The sequence below is a fragment of the Mobula birostris genome, chromosome 22, assembly GCF_030028105.1.
Source record: "Mobula birostris isolate sMobBir1 chromosome 22, sMobBir1.hap1, whole genome shotgun sequence".
In the NCBI taxonomy this organism is placed as follows: domain Eukaryota; kingdom Metazoa; phylum Chordata; class Chondrichthyes; order Myliobatiformes; family Myliobatidae; genus Mobula; species Mobula birostris.
Genome location: NC_092391.1, coordinates 9,217,800 through 9,230,644, shown reverse-complemented (window position 1 = coordinate 9,230,644; position 12,845 = coordinate 9,217,800).

The window sequence follows — 12,845 nt, the reverse complement described above, 5'->3', positions numbered from 1 at the left end:
TCAATGTTATCTCTGTGTCTTTCTCACTCCATTGTCATTTTGATGAGATCACTTCATTCAATGAAGGCATGTGTTTTGTCAAAGTACCTGGTACAAAATTGACTTCAATTGAAAAGTTCAAAGTTCAAAATAAATATATTATCAAAGTACATATACAACCCTGAGATTCATTTCCTTGTGGGCATACTCAGTAAATCCATAATAGAATAATCCATAAGGCTCCTTAAGTGTAGAGCTAGCTGTTTTATTCATTAAGGCTTCTTGCATAAACTTTGGACAAGGCCTCTGATGAAATGTTTGAAGGAACCCATTCACTTTCAGCAGGGTTCTTTTGGGGAAATATCTTTTAAAAGATGTTCAGATATTTCATTTTTCAAGCAGAAGTTGAGGAGCATTCAAATGTCAAATCATCTATGAAACACTCGGCAAACTGTTGTACAATAGAGTGACAATGTAAAGTTAGCCAGCGATGAAGGAACTGCACATTCTTTCTGCTCTAATGACAAGGACAAAGGGAGGAAGATTTAGTGAGAGGTACTGAGGGGGAAGATTTAGTGAGAAGAACTGAGAAGGGAGTGTTCAGTGACAGAGAAGGATTTAGTGAAAAGTACTGAGAGGTGTTACGTTTGTAACTGCAAAACATAAAATTAAAAGAAAAATGCATCAAGTCTGGAATGCGTCTAACTTTGTTTTTTACTTTAAGCGAGGCTCCTATGTATGACAAGGTGGCGTGATGACATATGCCATTCACGTACTTCATATATTTAACCATAATGAATTATATAAACAACGAAGAATGCTTACTCAAACGATACTGTTTATTTTCAATATTACTGATGTATTAAAGACACAGCACTTCTCTCTGCTTAGCTATAAACTCCAACTCAATGCAGAATGCATCTCAATGATATACACAGTATACAATATAATGCAACTACTATATAGACGTCCACAGCACAGTCAATTTTAAATCGTCCCATTCAGGATTAAAAATTTAACTGCTGTAGAGTATTTCTTACTCTTGTGGGATAACATCTTTCCTGACAAGACAGGAGAGACTTGTGGCAGTTCTCGGAAGTCCCGTGGTAATTGTAGGCGTTGACTCTGGGACTGCAGGAAGTGGTTCTGACAGCTCTGGACACCTTTCTTCTCCTTTTCTCTCTGGATCTACTTCGATCCTTGTTTCTCTCCCGGTCCCAGCTTCCTTCTCACTCTTTATCCCACTCTCAATCCCTTTCTTCCTCTTTCTCACATTCCTTCCCTCTTACATGTCTTTTTCTTTCTCACACCGGTCTTCTCTCTCCTCTTCTTTTCAACTTCTTGCCTTTCTTTTTCTTCTTTCTAGGATCAGCATCTTCATTTTGGGAAGGTGCATTTAGTTCACCGGAGTATTCTCTTATTAATCCTTCTCTTGGTCCCTTTACGATCTGATCTCTCTCCTTGGTTTCCTTATCCACAACATCATATGATGAATCCTGTGATTTCAAATCTCCATTGACTCCTTTCCTTTTGGCCTTCCATTCTTCCAGCTGGGCTTTAGTTTTTTCATTTACTTTTCCAAGCAGCTTTTTGTCTCCTGCTTGAAGTTCATGCAATGCACACAGAATAGATTTCACAAAAGTTGAATGCTTGCAACTTTCCTGAAGCTCCTTGAACTCTCTTCTAGCGTAAAACCAAGCCACATCTCACAAGTAACTGCCTGATTAACATACCAGAAGCTTTCTCAGATATGTTGCCGACAAAAACCGTTGGAGTTGGACCACTACTTTCATTACTTTCACGATCCCTCTGAGCAACCTGGTCCTTCCTTGGTCCAATATGCTTTCCAACCAGAAGCACAGAGGTTGGCACCAACACCTATTCTCAATTACAGGGGATGGGCACGCAAATGGAGAATGGATTTCCAGCAACACACATCAAAGTTGCTGGTGAACGCAGCAGGCCAGGCAGCATCTGTAGGAAGAGGTGCAGTCGACGTTTCAGGCCAAGACCCTTCGTCAGGACTCATGGACTCATTGAATGGATTTCCAATCAAGTTGTAGTTGTCTCAGCCACACACGGTCTCACAATGCTAGCCCTCCTGTTTTTACCACATACAAGCCCTATGTAAGTACAACATGTTGATTGTTGTATTTCATTATTACGAATGTCACTTCCACAGGAGTTATCTTTTCTCCAGTATAAGTTTTTAGTTGGATATCTGCAGGCTTCAGTTAGAATCTTTGAAATACTGTTGAAACTCATTTTTGGAATGACTGTAACAGCTGATCCAGTGTCCAATTCCATTTTAATTAATTTTCCATTGTTACATACCTCATGGATATCTTGTGATTGTCTTATGACCATGATGTAATTGAGTAGCTGATGAGGATGATGTAATGGTCTTTAGGAGGTCACCTGATGTAATTTTCCCGCTGATGGGAGGTCATGTGATGACCTGTTTTCACCAGGTATATAAGTGTGGACCCCTGGTCACGCAGTTAGTTTTACAGTTAGAACGTTAGCCAGATACTCCGCTCCACTGCGTATTTGCTTTATGACGCAGTTTTGATTTAAAACGGAGTTTTACGTTCTATTGTAAGGTATAAAAGTGTTGGGCCGGCAGTTTAACCAATAGCGGCCAGAGTTGTTGATGTGCCTTTTCAGTAGCGTTAGAGAGTGAAGATAGGAACCTGAAGGAGTCGTTCAACGGTTGAAAGGATCGACCATTACTGAATTTGTTCAAGAAAGATTGTTCTGCATGAGATAGCCTCTGCTAAAAGTAGTAGAAAGGGCTGAGCAGCATCTAATATCCAGAGGGAAAAGTCAGTGCCTTTAAACCGTTTTATTTCTGTCATCGTGAATCCCGCGGGACAAGGCAGGATCGGCAGTGACATCGTGTCTTCGAGGAATTCTTTACTTCAGGAAAGTCTCTCCTAATTGACAGTATAAATCTCTTGGACTTTCGAATTTACCATTCTAAGAATTGTTTTTTTAAAAAATTCACCACTCTAAGACTGTTTTTGCATTTACCGCTTTAAGAACTAGTACTGAGTGGCGGTTTGTTAGATGGCCGCTTAGCAGTTTACTTCCGGTTAAGATTTTCATTTGTTTATTTTTTTTGTATTGAGCAGTGTTTAATAAATGTTTGGTTGTTTTTGTAAAACCTGACTCAATTCGATCTATATTCATGGTTGCCAATCATGTGACACCATTCACTTCTGCTGTAAGCCGTATTGCTTGTCTATTATTGTTGTCTAGTTCACATTGTGAATCTAAAGGCTACTCAGTCCTGTGTCACCAAGCAGGCAGATTAGTGCTCTTTTTCAAACTACAACTTAACTTTTTGTCTTTTTCTCTTCCCTGTGCAGTACGCTTATATTTGACTACCTGACATACTCCTTCTATGTGTCCTACTCTGTTGCATTTTCTGCAAGTTTTGCCTTCAAACCTGCACTGGTCTGGTGTATGTGAGCCCCTGCCACAATGGTAATACAATTTGTTCAGCTAGGCAGGTTTCTGTTTAGACGTTGCAATTTTGTTCACACTCACTTTCATTTTTGATGTAACTCAGTTGCATCTCTGTTTGCTGTTTCCATTGACACAACTATTTCACTGCTGCTCTTTTAAATGTAAGTTGTGTTTCTAGAAATGCTTTCTAGCAAGATTCCACAAACTAAACAATTTCTCAGTGTATCATTAAGCCCATTACTGAGTTGACAAGGCTCAGATAATCTTTCAATTCAGCATGTATGCTAAAATGGACGCCCCTTCCTTTTGATTTCACTTATGAAACCTAAAGCGTTCTGCAATCGACAATGGTTTTGGTTCTAAACGATCCTGTATTACCTTCACAATGTCAGCAAAGCTAATTACAATTGGTTTGGTTGGAGTCTCAAACTTTTAAGCAAACTGTATGCATTTCCACCCTATGTGCTCAGCAAAATTGGTACTTGTTTCTTATTGGTTATTCCATTTGCTTTAAAATATTGATCAATTATTTCAGTACAGTACATATTCCAGTTATCTGTTGTACAATCAACTGTATCAATCTTCCTGACATAGCCAGTCATTTCTGCTCTTTTTTAAAATGATTGTTATCACCTGCAACTTGCTGTTTATGAACCGGTAAATTTTTTTCTTTTCTCCCTTTTTTCAAACTTAATCATCTTTCCTTTTGTGAAGGAAACATACTAATCCCAAAAAAAAACGCAACCATTCTCACTGCGCTTTTTTTTAACTCGAATGTCTCACTGTGCTGCAACAGGTAGGTAGTCACCTTGGGCTTGTTTAAAACTTCATCATCACCGCTGTTACGTTTCATAACTCCAAAGCATAAAACTAATTAAAACATAAAACTAATTAAAAGAAAAAGATGGGAGCCCAGAAAACTTTTTGCGAGACACATACGCATCATGTGGTGGGATGATGACGTGTCATGTGGTGGGGTGTCGATGTGTCATGTGGGGTGGGGACGTATCATGTGGTGGGGTGACAACATGTCATGTGGTGGGGTGACAATGTGTCATGTGGTGGGGTGAGGGCATGTCATGTGGTGTGGTGAGGGTGTGTCATGTGTGGTGAGGATGTGTCATGTGATGACGTATCATGTGGTGGGGTGACAACGTGTCATGTGGTGATGATGTGTCATGTGGTGGGGTGATGACGTGTCAATGGGGTGGGCTATGACATGTCATGTGGTGGGGTGAGGACGAGTCATGTGGTGTGGTGAGGGTGTGTCATGTGGGGTGAGCACGTATCATGTGGTGTGGTGAGGACGTGTCATGGGGTGATGACGTATCATGTGGTGGGGTGAGGTCGTGTCATGTGGGGTGATCACGTGTCATGTGGTGGGGTGACGATGTGTCATGTGGTGATGACGTGTCATGTGGTGGGGTGATGACGTGTCATGTGGGGTGATCACGTGTAATGTGGTGTGGTGATGACGTGTCATGTGGTGGGGTGACAACGTGTCATGTGGGGATGACGTGTCAGGTGGTGGGGTGATGACGTGCGCCATTCACGTACTTCGTACATACAACCAGAATGAATTATTTAAACAACAAAGAATGTTTAATCAAACAAGATATTCACAATATTACTCAAATATTACTGATATATTAAATGCACAACAAGGGGGTTCAGTGAAAGGTACCGAGAGAGGAAGATTTCATGAGAAGGACTGAGGGGGGAAGGTTTAGTGAGAAGTGCTGAGGAATGCAGATTTCGCCTACCTGACGTAGGTGTTTCTGGAAACCCTGGGGTATGGTAAGGGAAAATTTTTATAGCAAGAGTGTTCTGAACCATGTTCTACCTCAGTGCACTGTGTAATGATCTGACTGGCATGAACACTGTGCAAGACAGGTTTTTACTCCATCTTGATACTTGAGACAATAATAAACCAACTCTGATTCTATTTGCAAATCACAGACATTTCCTTTGTCTTTATTTAGAGATGAAATACAGTAACAAGGCCTTTCAGCCCAGTGAGGCCATGCTGCCCAATCACACACATATGACCAATCAAGCAACTAACCCATATGTCTTTGGAATGTGGGAAGAAACTGGAGCACCTGGAGGAAACCCACACGGCCATGGGACGAATGTACAAACTCCAACTCCATACAGACAGTGGCAGAATTTAACCCAAATCACTGGCGTTTTGCTGTGCTAACTGTTATGCCACCATTCTGCTCCTTCTACTCTCCGACAATGAGTACTCTACAACTTAAAACATTTATTTTCTCACTTGCCTCACTCTCATGAAAGTTCATCCTCCTAAAGCTGATTCCCTCTCCACAGATACGCCATGATATACTGTGTATTTCCAATCATGTCTGATTTTATTTCAGGTTTTTAGCATCTGCTGTTTTTTTTGATAGATACAGTTGATTCCAATTAATTGGGCCATCGGTTAATTGCAGCAGCCACTTAATTGGGCTAACTCTTAAAGAACAAAAACTAAAAATAATGAAGAAAATAGCTGGGATTCCCTTTATTTGGGACACTATGCCACCTAATTGGGACAGGAGAGGGTTGCCGAACAGTTTCTAATTAGCATCAGCTGTGTGCATTTACATGGCTGCAAGAAACTACACTGTTCTTGGAGTGAACAGTTTTTAAATAGCGTCAGTTGCTTGTGTTTGTATTCAAAAGGCAGATTGCATCATACACCAGGGTGCTCTCTTCAGTTACCTTTGGCCAGGGGCAGATGTCGTCAGGTGATGCCCAACCTTCATAGAGTGTTTCAACCCTTGATCACTACACTCTCCGGTAGGCGGGTCAGCAGTGGTGGTCAAGTCACAAACCATCTGCTTCTGATTTCCAGCTCAACACCTCTTGCCTGCTTCCATCTCCAGTGCAGACAGCAATCTCCATGCTGACCTTGCCAGGAACCTCTACGGCCAATCTCCATGGGGAATAGCCACGTCTGCCATCCTTTGTCCCCACACTCCTGGACTAAGGACTGGTACTTCAGGGCCATCCTCTTGTGAGCTTCCTTGCATCCTTCCTCCCATGGTACTATGAGCTCCACCAGGATGATTTTCTTGTCTTCGGTGGACCACAGTATGATGTCTAGTTGAAGTGTGGTTTGCACCACTTCCGGAAACTGCAGCTTCCTCCCCACATCGACACTCATCTCTCATGATTTTGTCACTGACAGCAAGAAATAAGCAGTTAGACAATTCAGAACTGTTTTGCTCACTGCGGTTTCAAGCATTCAGAATGAGAGATGCCAGAAATGGCTGGGGGTGAAATTTAAACTGTTATCAGTATTTCGGCAAGTGAGGAACTGCAAAGAATTTGAAGGAATTGAAAATCATCTTAAATGTTACAATGAAAATGAAGGTTTGGAGCATGTGTGCGAAGGGAGTCCATTGTCTGCACGAGCTGTCTGTGCTCATTTCGTTCATTTACAGTCATTCAAAAGAACATGGCTGCATGCACTGGATGAATTCCTCTGTCGATTACTATTAGGAACAGTTTTATGCTACAGTAGTAGTATTGGTAATGTTCTAATTTGTTCTGCATTTAATTTAAATACACAATTCGTTACTTAGTTAAATGTTAGTATGTCTTTTTTATACCTTTTTAACTACTTCCATGAAACTGCAGCTAATTCAAGCAGCCGCTTAATTGGGCTGAAATGAACCGGTCCTATGTGTCCCCATTAACCAGAATCCATTGTATTTGTTTGGCAATTGTATCAACGAATGTGGAGACAAGATACATAAATGCATCTGGGAAACAGATTAGCCCTTTTCTCATCGAATAGCAAAGAGGTTTAAGGGACGTCCATTCCTTTCACACCCATCAAAGCTAGCTCTCCCTGCACCAGATGTATGAATTTTTTTTGATTTTATTAATTTAGAGATATAGCACAATAACAGGCCCCTCTGGCCCAATGCATCAATGGAGGGGAGTAAGAGACACTTCATCAAGGCTCCTTAGTGGGGTCTTGGTCCGAAATGTCACTGTTTATTCCCCCAATAGATATTGTCTGGTTGTTTACTGTTTACCTGAGATGCACACAACATGCTCTTTGAATTATATTTTATTAACTTGGAGAATTTTTTGAATGAGACATGTAAGAGTAATTTCATGTGCTAAGCAAAGCTACAGCCCTTTACTTCCATTATGAACAAACCAAAAGCTGTCATCTTACACTGACGTCATTACTTCAGACACCGTCTCTTAAAGTGAACATGACAACTCAACAACGGTGTTTGTGAATTATGTAGAGCAGTTTCTATCATGAACAATACGAGTCATCTGTCACCCATTACGTTACACTGCAAACATATTTGTGGTAATATTTTGCTTTACGTGCTGTGTGTGAGATGTTTTGTGGGTGCACGTTGGTCCAGAGGAAAATTGTTTCATTTGTTTGTCAGATAACAAACTTGAACTTGTTGAGTTCTTCCAGCATTTTGTGCAGAGGAAGTGAATAGTGCTTTTCAAAAACTTTACGTAGAGAGTTTTGCTGTTCCTTCCCAAATTCAATCCCATTTTCTGCTGGTTGGATTCATATTAACAGATCAACTCTTTTGGCCCCCCCCCCCCACACCTCCTTAACTTCAGAAGCCCACGTGTCGAGGTTGTTGGCATGTTAATACTGCTCAGCATTTTTGAGTTAGATGTTGAAGTTCCATTCCTCTTAACTGGATTGTTGATGTAATCCATAATAATGTGAGACGGTGGAGTGGGGGAAACCAGACTTTGATATCCTGCCTGATCAGTCAAAAATGACTTTGCAGAAAGGTCTGGGAGCAACCTACCCAATTGCCTCCTTTACAGCAGAGATCTGTCCAGACAGCTACAGAAGTAAATTACATTTACAACATAGTATTAGTTGCTCTGTGTGTATCCAGGGCAGTAATGCAATCTTGCAGTTCAGCTGACAAATAAACCTCAAGAGCACTTTTATGATGTCAAATGAATCCCTCTATCAGATTACTGCCTTGTAATGCCTAGACAGCCATCTAATACATCCAATATACTCTGTCTATTTTACCGGTGTGGCAGACTCTGCAATGTGTAGTTCATCCACCTGAACAAAATTTAAATAGGCTTTACGTTATTCTCCTCCTCATGCTTCAGCTGCTTGCTTCCGGAGATTCAAGATTCAAAATTGCTTATTGTCATCACTGCACAAATTTTACTATTAGTAGTACACAAAATTTACTATTATTTGTATTTGTTCAGTTTGTCTTCTTTCACATATTGGTTGCTTGTCAGTCTTTGTGTGTAGTTTTTCACTGACCCCATTGTATTTCTCCGTTCTGCCGTGAATTGTTGTTGTTGCCTTCTGTGCCTTGTGGCATGTTGGGCAGCAACGTTACCATTTATTGAGCATCATGTCTGTTTTTTACGATGCCGAGTTTCTAGATTGACGTCAACCCAGCACAGATGGAAAGCGTGCAAGGCACTGGCCGATCCGAACCCGGGACCATTCACCATGAAGTCCGGTGCAGGTAGCACTACACCACCAGCTGCAAGAGAATGAATCCCAAGGTAGTATACGACGAAGTATACTGACTTAGATAATAAACTTACTTTGAATTTGAACAAGGGTAAAGGAGAACAAAATGATTGTTATTGTGGATCCAATGCAACATTAAAAAAACACAACAAATATAAATATGAAAGCAATCTATAAAACACAACGCACAAGTAACTGTTTGAGTGAGGCTATATATACATAAGATTAGCTTATATACTGTACATAGACTGATTGTATGTACATTAAGTGACATTAGGTGCAGGAGGGGTGGCACAATAGCGTAGTGTTTAGCACATCACTTTGCAGTACTGCTGACACAGGTTCAATTCCCACTGCTGCCTGTAAGAAGGTTGATAGATAGATAGATATACTTTATTGATCCAGAGGGAAATTGGTTTTCGTTACAGTCGCACCAACCAAGAATAGAGCATAAATATAGCAATACAAAAACCACAAACAATCAAACAACAAAATGCAAACTATGCCGGATGGAAAATAAGTCCAGGACCAGTCTATTGGCTCAGGGTGTCTGACCCTCCACGGGAGGAGTTGCAAGTTCGATGGCCACAGGCAGAAACGACCTCCCGTGCTGCCCACTGTTGTATCTCGCGGAATATGGCCGAAGTCCAACAGTAACAAGTTCAATATCAGGTCTAAAAACACATTCCTCGATCGTAATATGACCCAGATTGCACCATCTGTTGTTAACCAGAACATTCTCCTTATGACCGTGTGGGTTTCTGCCAAGTGCTGCGGTTTCCTCCCACGGTCCAAGATGTATCAGTTGGTAGGTTAATTGGTCATTGTAAATTGTCCTGTGATTAGGCGAGGAATAAATTGGAAGATTGCTGGGTGGTGCTCTCTGACCAGATGGAGGAAGCACAGCAGCTACTGACAAAAGTGGAAATAGAATGCAATAAAGTTGGATTTCACCTATACGCTAAAAAGACAGAGTACATGGCGTTTAACTGCGACGAAGGTACTCTCAAGACTGTAGAGAATAATTCCATTAAAAAAGTCTTTGACTGCAAGTACCTCGGGTCAAGAATGGTGAGTTTGGACAAGGACATAAAGATACAGAAGGCGCTGACGTGGAGGGCTATGAACGACATGAAGGAAATCTGGAAGTCGAACCTGACCAGAGGGCCTAAAAAGAGGATTTTCATAGCAGCCATAGAGTCCATTCTCATGTACGGATGCGAGACGTAGACACTCACCAAGACGATGTGGAAGTCTCTAGATGGTTGCTATACACGAATGCTCCGGATGGCTCTTGACGTGAGTTAGCAACAGCACATGACGAACGTTGAGCTCTATAACAACCTACCGATGCTCTCCACTAAAATCGAGGCGAGAAGACTGCAACTAGCGGGGCACTGTCTACGCCACCCCGAGCTACCTGCCAGCCTAGTCATCATATGGGAGCCCAAGCATGGGAGGATGAACCCTGGGCGCCTTCCCAAGACTATGGTCAACACGCTCCTAGAAGACAGCGGCGCAGCTAATGTAGATGAACTGAACACACTGATGAGGGAGAGGGAGAAGTGGAGAGTCTGTCATCGTGCCCGACGCCGGCCCCCTAGGCCTGAGCCTGAGTCGATGTAGTAGTACTAGTAGTAGCTGGGTGGTGCATCTCAAAGAGCTGAAATAAAATAAGTAAATAAAAAGCATCTGTAAAGTGACTCTGACAGGAAATGATCAGGTGACAAAGTGATTCTTGACAAGGGGAGCACTTCTAGGCAGCAGCCACACGGCCATAAGGAGGGCATATGAAAGACCAGTAGGTCAATGGTGTGGAGTGTGAGCGTAAAGTGGCAGTGCATGGGAGTTGGGAGGGGGTAATGAAAACTGCTGAGGGGCTGTGGAACATTAGTTGTTCATTTGCAGTTTGAGGAGATTTGATATGTCAACTAAAGACTCTCGCAAATTTCGACAGATATCGGGTGGAGTGCATTCTGACAGTTGCAGAACAATGATATATGTCAGTGATCATAAACCTGACTCTGAAATTTGGGAGAAAGGAATCTGTAGCCCAGGCAGCAGCTGAGAAAAAATAAACAGGAAGTGCCACAAGTCAGTGACCACACTTCATCGCACTCCCTAAGGAGACAATCGTCCAGTATAAGCTGTCTAGTAAAGCTCAGTACCTGTGTGCCAAGGATGGTTTTAACAGAGCTTTAGTTTTTTTCAGTGTAAAAGTTGTGAAGGGTCTAAAATTAGATTTAAGTATTTTGGTTATTGATATTCCTTAATGTGCATCCGCAATGAACTGTGATTCAGGTGGAAGCCCTTTTGAGGTCTTTGTAAGATCTCAACTCAGTGGCGACTTTATTACGTACCTCTTGAACCCAATAAAGTGACCACTGAGTGTATGTTTGTAGTCTTCTGCTGCTGTAGCAGATCGATTGCAAGGTTCAATATGTTGTGCGTTCAGAGATGTTCTTCTGCACACCACTGTTGTCATGCGTGGAATTTGAGTTACTGTCACCTTTTGGTTAGTTTGAACCAGTCTGGCCATTCTCCTCTGACCTATCTTATCAACAAGGCATTTTTTCCCCAAAGAACAGGCATTTTTAAAATTTTTCCCACCATTCTCTGTAAAATCTAGAGACTGTTGTGTGTGAAAATTCCAGGAGATCAGCAGTTTCTGAGATACTCAAACCACCCCATCTGCCGCCAACAATAATTCCACAGTCAAATTCACTTAAATAACATTTCTGATGTTTGATCAGAATAACAACTGATCTGCTTGACTGTGTCTGCAATCTTTTATGCATTGAGTTGCTGCCACATGATTGGTTGATTAAATATTTGCGTTAATGAGCTGGTAGATAGGCGGCCACTGGGGGTAGACTTCCTCATAATTTATCGAGCCTGGATAAATTTTCAATGCAAACCGAGCTAACATGATGGAACATCCTTCTCAATAGCTTTATGTGGAGGGAGAAACCTTGGAAGAACTCTTCGATCTCTTGGATTTGACAATGAAAGGATGAAATTCTAATGCAGTCTCGAACACACTTTGCATGTGGCTTCATTGGATCCATTGCACTCTTGAGGATCTGTATAAATGTTTGCAATAGTAAGATTCCCCGCTCCCTGCCTACAAAGCATCAATGATCAAATTTTTGGAAGAGAACTCTCTACTTACTTTTATAATCTAGTGGGTATAAAGTTCTTTTCCAAAAAAGAGCAGTTGAACTTTTAGTCAGAAAGTCACTAAGACGATGTGCTTCCAAGCCCATCAAACCTGCACACATGGGGCAAGGCAGAGTCATCTGCGTGCCCACTGTGCTCCAAGCAAGGAACCCTGGAGCACATCCTCAGCGGCTGTGCAAGGGCACTTGGTGAGGGACGGTACAGGTGGAGGCATGATCAGGTCCTGAAGACTATCACTGAAGCCGTCAGCGCAGGAGTTGAGTGGGCGAAGCGGTCCCGACCCTCCAAGCAGACCATTGCCTTTGTCAGAGCTGGGGAGCAGCCAATACCTGCCAAAAGAACATCTGCAGTCATCCTGACCTCTGCAAGGGTCTGGCAGCTGTTGGTGGACCTCGAAGGGCAGCTGAAGTTCCCCAACCATATCGCAGCCACCACCCTGCGACCAGACATTTTCCTAATGTCTGAGTCTACTAAGCAAGTGGTGCTGCTGGAGCTGACAGTCCCATGGGAAGATCGCTTGGAAGAGGCCTTTGAAAGGAAGCTCTCCAAGTACGCAGGACTGGTCAGCAACTGTCAGCAGGCAGGATGGAGAGCGAGATGTCTCCCAGTGGAGGTTGGTTGTAGGGGATTCGTAGCCCATCCTTTAGTTAGAGCCTTCAGCATTTTGGACATCGAGGGAGAGAGGAAGAGGAGAGCCATCCAC